The sequence below is a fragment of the Rattus norvegicus genome, chromosome 15 (genome assembly GCF_036323735.1).
Source record: "Rattus norvegicus strain BN/NHsdMcwi chromosome 15, GRCr8, whole genome shotgun sequence".
NCBI classification, from domain to species: Eukaryota; Metazoa; Chordata; class Mammalia; order Rodentia; family Muridae; genus Rattus; species Rattus norvegicus.
Genome location: NC_086033.1, coordinates 89,736,035 through 89,749,154, shown reverse-complemented (window position 1 = coordinate 89,749,154; position 13,120 = coordinate 89,736,035). Strand labels below are relative to the sequence as shown.

The 13,120-nt window shown below is 38.2% G+C and overlaps 1 long non-coding RNA gene across 4 annotated transcripts in view; it reads right to left on the bottom strand.

Annotated features, from left to right (window-relative positions):
* The window catches only part of LOC120097072 (uncharacterized), a 50,199-nt gene that overhangs the window by 29,463 nt on the left and 7,616 nt on the right, over nucleotides 1-13,120 (bottom strand). For 3 of the 4 annotated variants that reach the window (XR_005494263.2, XR_005494262.2, XR_005494264.2), the window contains exon 2: nucleotides 3,767-3,944. This is a non-coding gene — a long non-coding RNA (uncharacterized LOC120097072). The remainder of the gene's footprint in view (nucleotides 1-3,766; nucleotides 3,945-13,120) is intronic. The other variant, XR_005494265.2, reaches the window with a different exon arrangement.

The following is a 13,120-nucleotide window of genomic DNA, read 5'->3' as shown; positions in this document are numbered from 1 at the left end:
TACTATTGCTCTAATGCTTCAACCTCATCATAAGGGGAAAAGAGACATCAGAGGTGGGTGGAGGGAGAAAATTAGGTGGAAGAAGGAATGGGAGGGGAAAAGGAAACGGGAATCTCACATGTAAGGAGAGAGAATGGAAGTTCCCTAGGAGGGGTCATCTCTAGAACGTGCCAGAGAACCAGATCAGGGAGACTCCATGGAGTCTATTGGGGTGACTTTAACTAAAACTCCTAGCAGTGCAAGACATGGAGCCTGAAGTGGCCAACTCCTTTAGTGAGACAGGACTCTTAGTGGAGAAATAAGGACATCTAACCACTGACAAATCCTTTGATCCAAAATGAATCCTGCCTTCTAGATGTACAGGGACAAAGATGGAGCACAGGAAATGGCCAACCAATGACTGGCCCAACTCAAAACCATCCTATGGGCAAGAACCAATCCGTGATACTATTTATGATACTCTGTTATACAAGCATAATTAACGTATTAACTATAAGATTCCATGCGTTCTATAGTGGTTTTAATAGGAATAGTCCCTACAAGTTCATGGGTATGAATGCATGGGCTCAGGGAGTAGCTCTATTGGAGATGTGGCCTTGTTGAGGGAAATGTGCAATTGTGGATGTGGGTATAGGTGGTCTCCTCTGCTCAAGCTATGCCCAGTGTGACACATAGTGCACTTCTGGTAGCTTTAGATCAATCTGATAAAAGAGTCTCAGATCCTTCTCCAGCACCATGTCTGCCTGGATGCTTAACACTATGATGACAATGGACTAAACTTCTGAAACTTTAAGGCAGCATCAGTTAATGTTTTTCTTTATAGTTGCCATGGTCATGGTGCCTCTTAAAAGCAACAAAACCCTAACTAAGACATAAGTGGGTACAAAGATGGGTTGCTGTGTCATAAACCTAAGCTTCTGTTTGGGGGAATATGGATTTTGGAACTTTAGCAAAGCAGTGGAATGCTTTAAGTGGACCTTAATGGACCATATTAGTAGAAACATGGAAGTCAGTGGTGCTAAGGATGATATAAGCTGTGGGAGCCTGGCTCAAGAGGTTTCAGAGGAGAAAAATGTTAGTATGTTGCCTAGAATTCATTCTTGTGATATTTTAGTGAAGATTGTAGCAGTTTCTGCTCTTGTCCAAAATATTTGCCTGAGGTTAAAGTGAGGAGGTTTTGGTTAATTGCAATGGAAAGAAACTCAAAACAGCCTAGTATAGACTCTTCCAAGTGGTTACTGTTTGCTTTTATGAAGAAAAGGAGCGAGCTGAGCAAGGAAAAATACTAAATGAATGTTTTAAGAAGAAGAGCACTGGAAAGTGGAATGGAGCAAAATTCTGTGTTCAAGGAAATTGATTATATTAAATGGAATAAAGGGAGTGGTGACCTGAGGACAAGATCCTACCCATCTAAGTTTCAATCTTGTGGAAAAAAAATAAAAGATTAAAGACAAATTTAGTTTAAAGAATAGTGGTATACACCTTTAATCCTAGAGCTCAGGAGACAGAAGCAGGTGGGTCTACAGATCAAGTTTCAGTCCATCCAAGTTTAAGCAATGAAAGAAACCAGGGAAAACAGAAAGCTGGTGAAGATTTAACTGAATGAGGGGGTCATGTTCCAGTACCAGCAGGTAACAAAATTTGTCAACTTCAGGCATGTAGTTCTGACTTTAGAATCAAAGATATAAGAAAAGGGCTTTAGAGCTTTCCTCCACAATAAAAAAATAAGTCATGTTCTTATTACAAAATATATATAAAATGAGCAAAAGCAGAAAGCAAAAGAAAATTAAAAATGTAGAGCAGTAGTAGATACAGTTATCATATAAAGTGTAGTGACAAAGACATGAGTCTAAGCATGTCTCCAAATCATCAAAATCATTAACTATAGTCAACCTATACAAGCTACAAATCACTGCAATGGTTTGAAGAAGCTATAATACTCAGTAAAGATTAATAAGGCTATTCAAAAGAATTTTAAAAATCAATTTCTGAAAATTATGTCAGTTTATTTTTGTATCATTTAATGTTGTGGTTTACTGGTTTTCAATGAGGTATTTTATGTGATAATGTACTATGAGAAAAATTTTAAATAATTATTGTATGTTGTCAATTTATTGTCCAAGTATTTATTGTGTATATGTTGATGTATATATGTCTACATTCAATCTTGTAACATCATTACTTTTAACTCATAATAAGAGTGTTCTAAAAATAGAATAGTGTAATATTAAATAGTAAATCATATATTCATACAAGCCTGGGTATCTTAAATAAGTGAGCTTTTATTTTTATTAGAACCTCCTGTGTGTTTGCTGAACTTTCTCGTAATTTTTATTATTCACATAAAATTCAGTTTTAGCAAGAAGGGAAAAAAGGATTACAGCCTTTAAGGGGATAAGAATCCCACAGGAAGACCAGCAGAATCAATAATCTGGACCCGTGGGCTCTCAGAGACTGAACCACCAACCAAAGAACATACAGAAGCTGGACCTAGGCCTCCCCACACATATGTAACTAATGTGCAGCTTGGTCTACATGTGGTCCAGAACAACTGGAGGGGGTGGGGGCTTTTTGCCTGTCTGTGGGATATGTACTTCTAGCTGTGCTGCCTTGTCTGGCCTCAGTGAGAGGGAAAGTGCTTAGCCCCACAGAGACTTGAAATGCCAGTGTTGGGAGATAACCCGGAAGCCCCCAGCAGCTCAGAGGAGAAAGGGGATAGGGAAAGTGTGGTTGGACAGATAACAGGGAAAGGGGTAATGAATGAAATGTAAAGTGGAGAGATAGATAGATAGATAGATAGATAGATAGATAGATAGATAGATAGATAGATAGATAGAAACACCTGTTTTATTTTGTCATAAATTGAGAATTCGTGTGTGTGTGTGTGTGTGTGTGTGTGTGTGTGTGTGTGTGTGTGCATGTATTGGACAATATGTATATATGAATATATCCTTATTGTATTAGATATACAAAGTTTGTATCTATGCCTGCTACACATAAATACAAATATACCTCTAAAAGAAAAGTAGATATTAAACTCCACAAACTATATCATAATATAAAGTTGTGGTTTTTAACATGTAATATGTTCTAAAGATAGAGTAGGTTTTATGAAGCAGCATCCTCATCTTTCTTCCTCTGAAAAATTATTTTAAAAGGCCTGAAAATAATTCTGACAGCTCTCTGCGAAAGCATTGCATTCTGTAGCCAAAGTAGATATTTCTGAAAACTGAATGCAGATAATGAAGCAGAGTGTTTTGTTCTATCAACGACGACACCAATTCTATACAAAAATATAACATGAAAGGGCAATGGTGTAATGGACTGCACAAAGCTAATGGTCTTGTTATTGCATTTAGCCTGGTTTCCAATGGAAACAAGAATTATAAAGCTACTTAGTGCTCTTATACTTTAGGTACCAAATAAAAGTTAAATAATAATTATTATTATTAGGCTATCAGTCAGACTGTCAGTCTTGCTAATGTTAATAACATTTGCCTTAGCAGGCAATTTCAGTAAAGTTTTCAATGATCAGAGTCTCAGTATTGGCACGGAATATAAAACATTAAGAAAATAAAATCTCTGAACTATATAAAGAGAAAGTGACAAGAAAATGTCTGACAATTACGTATTTGTTCTTTAAGTATAGATGTCAAATATTGGAACAAACATGCTGCAAAGCTAATTTTGAAGTGTAGGTGGACCCTCTTAGGAATTGGTATTGAAAAGAATTACTAAAATACCTCACCCTTCCAACATCATTTACCTCCCAAACGGAATTATCCCATCAGTTGCATAGCTTCTGTATGCATAAGAAGCAGTCTCTAAACACTCCAATGGATAGTCCCACGGCATCTTGCCTGATCAGAACTTCTTGAGGAATCCTCTGCTATAAATACCTTTCATCCTCATTATGGCTCCTTCACTGTTGTCTTGGCCTGGGTCTAAAACAATAATTTTATATCTTTATGATACTTGTATTCAATATATTTTGACCATATTCACATACCAATCCTACTTTCCTACTCACAGAACTTTCTGTCCTGTTTTGTTTCCTTCACTCATGGAGATTAATGTGTGATGCCCAAATATTCTTGGGTGGGTGGACTTCTGTTGACTTACCAAGGCCTACACTAAGAAAAGAAAGAAAAAAGAAAGCAATTTCTCCTTTCCAATAGCAAAGATTTGTAAATATCTGCACAATTAGGGGTTGATTTTGTGCTCAGGGATTTTTGTCTGGCTTAGGTTTGCATAGGTTCTATGCATGCCATTCATTGCATCTACCATGAATTTATATGTGTTTCCAGAAGTGGCTGTTTCCTTGTAGTCATTCACTGCCTCTGGGTCCTAAGTTCTTTTGACCACTCTTCCCTTGTGATCACCAAGCCTTCAGCTATATGTTTCTTTCAGGGGTGAGATTTATGTAGACTCTTGTTCTCTTCACCTTCTCCAGTTCTGAATTTCTCTATTAATCACTATCTAGGGTAAATAGAAGCCCTCAGATGAGCATTGAAAGATACACTGATCTATGAATATAGTGATCAGTCACTAGGACTCAGTCAAACTCTATGTCCATTTAGTAGGATAATAACATTAGCCTCTCCCTAAGACCTAGATACTGCATATTCATAGATTGTTGGCCTGATGATTGAGCCAGAAATACATTTCATCTTATAAAATGGGACTTATGTCCAATAAGAAACTGATTGGCTACTCCGATGTTCATACAACATTATGCCAGTGGGCATGTCTTCTGAGCCTACCTACTATTGTAGCTCATAGGGTTTAATACTGGAAATGATTGGTGATTACTGTTCTCCTCTGGTTACTTGCATAGAATCCTCCAGTGTTGTGAAAACTAGCTAAAATGTATAAAGTTTCCTACCTTATTTCTCCAGGTTTTAGGAAAAAAAGGATGCAGTATCCTCAGCAATAGATTCTTAGTCAATCCATGGAGAGTAACCAAGAGCAATAGCAACAGCTTGTAATGTTTGGTGGTCATGGAACCTCTCTGAACAAGTATAAAGAATGGAATAGAAATGGAGACCCAGAAATAAAACCACACACTTACACAAATTTAATTTTTGACAAAGAAGCCAAAATTATGCAATGGAAAAAAGAAAGCATCTTCAATAAATGGTGCTCGTCTAACTGGATGTCTGTATGCAGAAAAATGAAAATAGACCCATATTTGTCACCACACACAAAGCTCGAGTTCAAGTTGATCAAGGACTGCAACATAAAACCAGATACTTTAAATTTAATAGAAGAGAAAGTGGGAAAGAGCCTTGAACTCATTGGCACAGGGGCAAATTTCCTAAACAGAATTATAATGGATCATGGTCTAAGATCAAGAATTGTTAAATGTGATCTCATGAAACTGGAAAGATTCTGTATGGAAATGGACAGAGTCAATAAGACAAATCAGCATCCTACCAATTGGGAAAAACTCTTCACTAAACCCATATCTGGTAGAGGGTCAATATCCAAAATATATAAAGAACTCATGAAGCTTACCACCAAAGAACCACACAACCCAATCAAAAACTGGGGTATAGAACAAAACCAAGAATTCACAACAGAGGAATCTTGAATGACTGAGAAGCGCCTAAAGAAATATTCAAAGTCCTTTTGATGATCAGAGGAATGCAAATCAAAATGACCCTGAGATTCCACCTTATAACAATCAGAATGGCTAAGATAAAAACCTCAGGTGACAACACAAGTTTGTGAGAATGTGGATAAAGAGAAACACTCCTCCATTGTTGGTGGGATTGCAAACTGGTACAACCACTCTGAAAATCAACTTGGAAGTTCCTCAGAAATTTGGAAATAAACCTATCTAAATATCTAGATATACCACTTTTGGGAATATACCCAAAATATGTCCCACCATGCCACAGGGGCACATGTTCCACTATGTTCATAGGGGCCTTATTTGTGATAGCTAGAAACTGGAAACAACCCAGATGTCCCACGAGAGAAGAATGAATACAGAAAATGTGATTCATTTACACAATGAAAGACTACTTAACTATTAAGAACAAGGACATTCTGAGTTTTGCAGGCAAATGGATGGAGCTAGAAAACATCATCCTGAGTAGTGTAACTCAGACCCAAAAGGACATGCATAGTATATTGTAGAGGGCCACAATAACATTTGCCACCATAAGATGGCGCTGGCCTCCGCCGCACCAGCCGACTTCCTTTCAGGAAGTTAACTGTGTGCGCATGTGCAAGAGTGCCTTCGTGCAAGGTCTTTGCCCACTCCGGGGCGTGCCTAATGAGATCATGGGTAAGCGAGCAATCAGGTGTGGATGCGCCACGCTAGGGTGTATATAAGCCGCGCCATGCCGGCACGCCTGGCCCTCTCTTTAAGATTCAATAAACGTTTTGGCTACAGAAGGATTCATGTGTCCATGCGTGTTCTTGCTGGTGAGATAGCTTGGGACAGTATATGTTCACTAATAAGTGGATATTAGCCAAGAAAGTACAGAATACCCAGGACAAAATCCACAGAACTCAAGAAGGTTAACAAGCTGAAATTCACTCCAGTGAGGAAAGGGAACATATTGAATCCACCTCCAGCAGAAAGACAGAGCATCAAGTGAGGGATTGGGTTGCTCTCCCACAGTCAAAGCTCTGACTCATAATTCTCCCTGTCTGAAAGAAATGCAGGTATGGCTATGAAGAGGAACCCGAGGAAAAGAAGGTCCAGCAACAGGCCCAAAGTGGGATCCAGCTCAAAGGGAGGCCCCCAAGACCTGATACCATTACTTAGGCTATGGAGCACTCACAATAAGGGACCTATCATGACTGCCCTCCAATAGACCCAACAAGCAACTTAAAGAGTCAGATGCAGATATGTGCACTCAACCAATGAACAGAAGCTGCTGACTCCTCTGGTTGAATTAGGGAAAAGCTGAAGGAAGTTGAAGGAGGAGGGCCACCCTGTAGGAGGACCAGCAGTTTCAATTAACCTGGACCCCTGTGATCTCTCAGACACTGGATCGCCAACCAGGCAACATATACCAGCTGAGATGAGGCTCCCAACACATATACAGCAGAGGACTCCCGGGTCTGGGTTCAGTCAGAGAAGATGCACCTAACCCTCAAGACACTGGAGGCCCGAAGAAGTTTAGAGGTCTGGTAGGGTGGGTGGGATGGGGACACCTTTGTGGAAACTGGGGGGCAGGGAGGAGGTATGGGACATGAGACAGTCCGGGGGTGGACCAGGGAGGGGAGAATAAAATCTGGAGTGTAAAAATAAAAAAAAAATTAAAAACCAATGAAAAAGAAGTAACCAAGCCTTGGCACTGGAGTTTCTATATTTAATCTCTGTCATCAAGTGGGGAAAGTGTTGCTCTATTGTAGGGTAACTTTATTTCAATGAGCAAAACAAAGAGGAAAAACATGTCTACATTAGTGAATTTCAATGACTGCTTTTATTTTTATTTTTTGGATATTTTTTATTTACATTTCAAATGTTATTACCTTTCCCGATTTCCTGTTCATAAGCCTCCTATCCCATCCCCTTCCTCTTCTATAAGGGTGTACCCCTCCCAACTACCCCCTTCCCACCTCCCCACCCTGACATTTCCCTACACTGGATGGGGGGTGGGATCCAGCCTTGGCAGGACCATAGGCTATTCCTCCCATTGGTGCCCAACAAGGCCATCCTCTGCTACATATGCAGCTGGAGCCATGGGTCTGTCCATGTATAGTCTTTGGGTAGTGGTTTAATCCCTGGGAGCTCTGGTTGGTTGATCTTGTTGTTCTTATGGGGTTGCAAGCCCCTTCAGCTCCTTCAATCCATTCTCTAAATCCTCCAATGGGGACCCCATTCTCAGTTCAATGCTTTGCTGCTAGTATTCACCTCTGTAATTGTCACGCTCTGGCTGAACCGCTCAGGAGACAGCTATATCAGGCTCCTGTCAGCATGCACTGCTTGGTTTCATCAATATTGTCTACTTTTGGTGGCTGTATGTATATGGGCTGGATCCCCAGATGGGGCAGGCTCTGAATGGCCTTTCCTTCAGTCAAGACTGCTTTAATGTCTCTCCTCATACTGTCTCCTCTATTCTGCCCTCATCACTACCCCAATTTAAACTTCTATTCCAGTTTTCACTTTTAACACTATAAGTCTGTTATATCTCTGATGCTGTGAGAGCCCTTCCCCCAAACCCTTCAGTAATTTCTTGACCTCAATGAATATTCATATTAAGATTCTTTATGAGTAGTAACCCAGGCATCAAATAGTTAAGTACCCAAATCTTTGTTGTGGAATAACAAATTCATTAGCACTTAATAATGCAATTGGATATATATTTATGGTAATCCTTAAATTTTTAATTTCAATGTAAAATGCAACTTTTTAATAATTTGAAAAACTAACATAAAGATCTAAGAAAAACACTTCCAGTTTTCCACTATTACTTGTCTCCATATTCTAGTGTGATTACATTTATATTGCTAATAATCAATCATTGTATTACATTTGCATAACATTTAAAAGACAGTTCAAATCTCTTCGATGTTGTTAGTGCTCTTTAGCTTAAGCTGAACTGGAAATCAAGGCAACCACCTGCTTCAGGGCTCCCAGTGATCTTCAAAATTATTAAATTCACAAAATTAGGCTCCTTCCAGGAGGAATATTCATTTTTAAAGAAAATGTATGAGAGAACTTCTAGAATATGTCTCTTTCCAGCTCATAAAAAGTAATTATTTTAAACTTGGTTATTATTATTTCAATTTCTGTTACACTCAACAGATTAAAATTCTAAAGACGAACTGTCAGGTTTAGAAGCACATATCTCAATTTCATAATAAGACTGCTTTAATGAAATCTGACTTGGAATCACTTTTTATATATTGTATTTATAATATATATACATACATACATACATACATACATACATACATACATACATACATTTGGGGAATATGGTTTAAGGTATTATTCAATAGTCCACTCTGCAAAGCATGACCATGTTCCTTCTGTTGTCCTGAAAATATTATATTTGCCCTGTTCTCTCCCAGGAGGCTTCTTGTCTATTACTCAGATTAATGTCACTTCCAATGAGAGTTGCCTGACTACTGTCTCTGCTGATCTATCATGACATAATCCATTCACTCTTGGTGCCAGGTGGCCTCTGCTTTCAAAGTAACTCAGCCCCACCTACTAATACAGGAAAATGTATGAAAAAGACCTGATCTCCCAAAGCTTAAATCCACTTGTTCAAAGCACTGCATCTTTACAGAGTGAGGTCATGCCTTTCCATTGTCCTTCCAGCAAATGATGGATATCCATGTCTTTTTATTATCATTACAAAATCAAAATTTCTCCATTCGTTGCCTTCTATATAAATAAGCTTACTGTTTAGCTGTGTACCTCATGCATTATCCCTACTACTGAGAAAGATATTATAGCAATAAAAGGAAGACAGTGCTGTATTTCAAGCCATCTAAATCTTTGTCTTACCTCATCTCTCTGCTCAATATATATGAGCATTGAACAGGTATCATATACCTGTTATTTTAAAAAAAGCTGGCAGTCCACACCTCCACCTGCAATAGCAGTTCGACACTACTCTCCAAACCACTCAATTCTGTTTGCCTCCCAGGATGTCTGCTCTAACTCTGGACACACAGGTAAGACACCCATGCCTTCCACACCACCTGGACCCGAACAATGTCTGCAGCAATGAGGTCTACATTGCCCAGTCAGAATCCCACCTTCCTTCTGGCCCTTACCTCCATCTGTAATCAAGGATCTACACTCCACACCCCAAGTACTGCCTACATTGTGGGAGGCCTGCAACTCTCTGAGACAACCTGTCCCAGAGACTTACTCCTCCCAGGAACTACCAGGCTTGCCAACACCAGACACAACCTGGTTGAGAAAGACAAACACAAGAACCTAATCAATCAATCGAAGCCAGTGTAATACGGCACCATCAGAACTCAGCTCACCTACTACAGCAAGCCCTGGATATCCAACCCTACTGAGGAGCAAGACTGTGACCTTAAATTTCATATCATGAAGATGGTAGAGGCCCATAAAGAGGATATAATGAATCCCTTAAAGAAACACAAGGAATCAAAATCAAAGTTAGAAGCCCTTAAAGAAGAAATATGCAAACCCCTTAAAGAAATAAAGGAAAGTACAATCAAAGAAGTGAAGGAAATGAATAAAAGATCTAAAAATGGAAATAGAAGCAACAAAGAAAACAGAAACTGAGGAAACATAGAGATGGAAAATCTAGGAAAGGGAACAGGAACTGTAGATGCAAGTAACATCAACAGAATACATGAGATGGAATAGACAATCTCAGCCATAGAATATACCATAGAAAACGTTAAAATATCTGTCAAAGACAATGCCAAATGTAAGAAGCTTCAAACTCAAAATATCCAAAAAATATGGAACACTATGAAAAGACCAAACCTAAGAGTAATAACAATAGAAGAGGATAGAAATTCCCAGTTCAAAGGGACAGAAAATATTTTCATCAAAGTCATAGAAGAAAATGTCTCTAACCTAAAGAAAGAGATAGCTATAAACATAAAAGAAGCTTATGAAACACCAAATAGATTGAACTAGAAAAGAAAATCCTTCCACCACACAATAATCAAAACACTAAATGTTCAGAACAAAGAATATTAAAAGTGTCAAGGGGAAAAAACCAAGTAACATATTAAGGTAGACCTATCAGAATTACACCTGATTTCTCAAGAGACTCTAAAAGCCAGAAAATCCTGCACTGCAGTCTTACAGACCCTTAAGGACCACAGACACCAGCCAAGAATACTGTACCCAGAAAAACTTTCAACCACCATAGATGGAGAAAACCAAGGTATTCCATGGTAAAACCTAATTTAACCGATATCTTTGTACTAATCCATCCCTACAGAGGATACTAGATGAAAAACTCCAAATCAAGGAAAGTACCTACACCCAAGAAAACACAAGAAATTAATCATCTCAGAGCAAAACTAAAACAAGAGAAACACACACACACACACACACACACACACACACACACACACACACTATAACTACTAACACAAAAATAACAGGAACTAATAATCACTAATAACATCAGTAACATCTCACTATATCAATGGTCTCAATTCACCAACAAAAGACACAGGCTAGCATACTGGATATGCAAACAGGATCCATCATTCTGCAACACAGAAGAAACATACTTCCGCGACAAAGATAGATACTAGCTCAGAGTAAAAGGCTAGAGAAAAAGTTTACCCAAGCTGGACAAAAGAAACAAGCTGGAGTAGCTATTATAATATCTATTAAATCAGAGTTTCAACCAAAATAATAAAGAGATGGGGAAGAACAATTCATACTCATCAAAGGAAAAATCTACAAAGATGACATCTCAATTCTGAAAATCCGTGTCCCAAATGCAGTGGAACCTACATCCCCCACAAAAAAATTACTAAAACCAAAATCACACATTGAACTTCTCACACAATAATAGTGGGGGACTTTAGCTCCCCACTCTCACCAGTGGACAGGGCACCTGAACAGAAAATAAACAAAGAAACAATGAGACTAACAGGTATTATGAACCAAACGGATCTAAAAGATATTTATATACCCTGTCCTAAGCACCAGACAGAACTTTCTTCAAAACTAGCCTTATAATTGGGCAAACATCAACAGATGCAAGAAGATTGAAATAAACCCTTACACCCTATCGAGTCACCATGGATTATGACTGAACAACAACAATAGGAACAACAGAAATCGAACATACTCCTGTAAGCTGAACATCTCTCTACTTAATGATCACTTTGTGAGGGAAGAAATTAAAGACGTTCTAAAATTCAATGAACATGAAGGCACAACATACCCAACTGTGTATGACACAATGAAAGCAGTGCTAAGAGGAAAGTACATAGCACGAAGTGCCTTCTTAAAGCAAGTGAAGAAATGTCATACTAGCAATTTAACAGCACTCTTGAAAGTTCTAGAACAAAAAGAAGTAACCACACTAGAGGAGTAGACATCAATAAATAGTCAAACTCATGGCTGAAATCAGTTAGAAAGAAAGAAGAATACAAAGAATCAACCAAACCAAGAGCTGGTTCTTTAGGAAAATCAAGCTAGACAAACCCTTAGTCAACGTAACAGAAAGGCACAGCCACAGTATCCTAATTAACAAAAGCAAAAATGAAAAGGGAGACATAACAACAGAAACTAAGGAAATTCAAAGAATCGTTCCATCTTACTTCAAAAGCCTGTACTCCACAAACTGGAAAATCTAAAATCAAAAAACAAAACAAAATAAAAAGACAAAAAGCACTTACTGAAGTTAAATCAAGCAAACTATCTAAACAGTCCTGTAATCCCTAAGAAAATAGAAGCAGTCATTAAAAATCTCCCAACTAAAAACAAAAATACCCAGAGCCAGATGGTTTCTATGCTAAATTCTAACAGACTTTCAAAGAAGAATTAATACCAATATTCTTCAAACTACTCCACAAAATAGAAACAAAAGGAACACTACCTAATTTAGTCTATTAGGCCACATTCAGCCTGATACCTAAAACAGAAAAAGACTCAATGAGGAAATAAAAGGGAAATTCAGACCAATTTCACATATGAATCTCAGTGTAAAAATAATAAAATTCTACCAAACCAAATCAAAGAACACATCTGTAAAACTAATTTTTAAATCTGTTTTTCCTTTTGGTCCCTTAGTTCCTACCAATATCAACTCTTAAACTAATTAGTTATTGTTAAATATGTAGATCTTAAGGTTTGGCTCATTCCCTGACTAGCTTATAACTTATTTAACCCATTTAAAATATTCTATGTCTACCACATAGTTAGCTACCTCTCCTTCATCTTGGCCTCCCTCTTTAGTGTCTCCTCAGGGTTTCCCTGCTGATTACATCTGTCTTCTCACTCTACCTCCCATCTCATCTCTCTCAACTCTTCCCCACCTCTCTCTTTTCTCTCTTACTATTTTCTAAAATTCACTCTCTTCCTGCCAGTGTACCACCTCCTATTACCTGTCTCAGCTTATTGGCCATCAACTTTTTTATTAACAGGTGATGTTTATAAGAGAGTCTCTCTACACATATCAAAAAC